The sequence below is a fragment of the Aplysia californica genome, unplaced genomic scaffold (assembly GCF_000002075.1).
Source record: "Aplysia californica isolate F4 #8 unplaced genomic scaffold, AplCal3.0 scaffold00074, whole genome shotgun sequence".
Taxonomy (NCBI): domain Eukaryota; kingdom Metazoa; phylum Mollusca; class Gastropoda; order Aplysiida; family Aplysiidae; genus Aplysia; species Aplysia californica.
Window position 1 is genome coordinate 1,305,331 of NW_004797344.1, and position 2,679 is coordinate 1,308,009.

Consider the following 2,679-nt stretch of genomic DNA (forward strand, 5'->3'; position numbering starts at 1 on the left):
AGAGAGAGAGAGAGAGGGGGGGGGTGCGGTTTGGGGTAGAGACAGGGACAGAGACAGATATAAAAGTCAGAGAAAAAGAAAGAGAGATAAAGAGACAGAGACAGAGACAAAGAGCTTTAGAGAAAGATGAAAGAGCGGTTATATGCCTAAAAGGAAAGAGACAAAACAAACGTGAAATATGGATACAAAATAATATGGGTCATAGGAGGGGTGTGGGTGCGGAGGAGGGCTTAGAAAAGGAATCACTGGAACTATATTAAGTTCAGGCTAACGCAAAGTAGCCTACCTAACCTGCAGGCTAGAATCGAAGATCAATTAAATAACAAGCAAGGTAGACCGCGGGCTGGACTCTGTAATAGAACTTTCACAGTTGGCATAGGTGGCTGGAGGCGTTGCCGGCCAGATCAATACTAACATAGGTGTCGATGGGGGTTATTTGCAGACCCCTGGGTCTTAGGTACTCTATTTATTTTTCTTGTTGGTGCAGCTTCGTAGCATTAGCAACCTCGCTGTCAGACTTGATTGTATGATATAATAGTATGGTGTGGTATGGTGGTGGTTTTACGATGCTTTCTGCCGAATCTGATTCATTTATAAACAAACAGAAATAAGATTTATGAAGAGACTTTCGAAGAACTCATAAAAGATCAAGTTCAAAGATAACCACTGTGGGATTCGAACCTGGATTTCCTATAGTAAAATTGAGCACGTTATCTACTATATTGCAAGAAAAATGAACATACAAAAGATCAACTTATTATGAAAGTTAGCATTAATTACTTGATTATGATCCCACTGAAGTAGATTATGAAGTGGAGATACAAATCGACAGGAAAAAAAAACAACTCGCAACCGACAAATAGATATGTGGACAGAAAGGCAGACTGGCAAACTGATACATTATTATTGTTTAACGAAATAAATAGATGATAGACAGACAAAAAAAGAGAAAGACAAACAGACAGACAGACAGGTAGCCCGAATGATAGATAATTAGATATAGATAGATAGATAGATAGATAGATAGATAGATAGATAGATAGATAGATAGATAGATTGTATCACCATGTTCCACATGTTCATAAGTAATGATAGTTAGCTAGCAAAAGCAAAAGAATGAAAATATTATCGTTTAGTTTTAATCGTGTCTGAGGTAATAGCATTTGCCAGTATTTAAGAAGAAACTGCATTTTATGTTTTACGAATTGTCAAGGATTAATAAACATTTAAAAAAACTATTATTATCAATGGAACTGCGCTTTCTTCTAACACTTTCTGTTAATATAATACGTAGGACCCGTGGAGTAAAAGGACTGGAACGAATGAACCGAGAATAGAAATCAAATTGCTCACCTTATCAATCGATCATTGTACCGTCTAGTGCCCTGTACGATATCACACAAAGCCTGAATATACACAGAAAGTCACGCTGCCCTCCGATCATAATCATAATAATATCATTATCATATCGTGGGAATGTTTCCTTGAGATCTTATAGAACGTTCCCTCACACACGGCCTAGCGATGAGGCACACTGTTATAGTTGTATGTGGGGCCCCGTACGAGTCACTGCCCCAGCCAGGTAAGAAATCTCCCTTTTTCCTGCTATAATCCGGCGACTGCCAACAAAGAAAGGGGCTGGACGAACAGGGCCGGTTTATGCCAAAACCGGATAATGACAACAAGCGCTTTGCGTTTAACAGGAATTTGTTCTGAAATCAAGGAGGACAGTTTGTGGTTCGGAATAAGTAATATGACTGTATGGTTGTTTATTGATTGAGAGCAAAACATTTAGCATCTGCCATCCCGCTAGAGTTGTGCCAGGTGTATGAAGCCTCCCCCCCCCCCCCCAACCCCCCTCAGACAGAGAAACAGGAAATAGAACAAGAAAACAATTTGAGAAAGTTAACAACACCCCCCCCCCAAAAAAAAAGCCAAATAAAAGTCAAAAGCAAAAATTGCAACAACAGCAACAACAACAACAACAACAACAACAACAACAACAACAACAACAACAACAACAACAACAACAACAACAACATCAACAACAACAACAACAGCAAATCAATAACAAATAAGGTCCTATAAAACATTTATTCGTAGTAAGTTTAGGACATGCGTTCTTCTCTGACCGGTGCCAGAGGTGGGACAAAGTGATTACTCCACCTACAACGTGGTGCAGTTTGAGGCAGACCACATAGGCTGAGTCAGCCCCCCGGCGACGTTCAGAATCAAGGTGGATCAGCCGTACAATGATCATGAGCTTAAGGTTTAAATAGAACTTTGTTGAATTTATGGGATCTCAACGTTTCTTAGCAAAAAACCTCCGAGAAAAGAGAAACAATAATTTGTGTCGCAACTTGGTGGAGTCAGGCGCTCGTCAATTTCTACGCATATGAAGTTATTGGTATCATCTTGAAGCTTCTTTATTAACTTGCTTTCGATGAAAAAAAATCCCATTTATCTTGAATAGACGTGAGGAAGTTTGCTATTGAATGAGGTGGGATTGTCTGGATTCAGAGGTAAAATTAGTGAGAAAATAGTGGCCAAAGTTTGATGATTTCAAAAGCTTGAGAGTCTTTGGAAACTGAAAATTTACATTTGTTTTTGCCTATAATCAACGGTTTCAGTGAAAATCCAAGCAGAAATGTGTTTTAAATGGACATTAACGATGTTGAG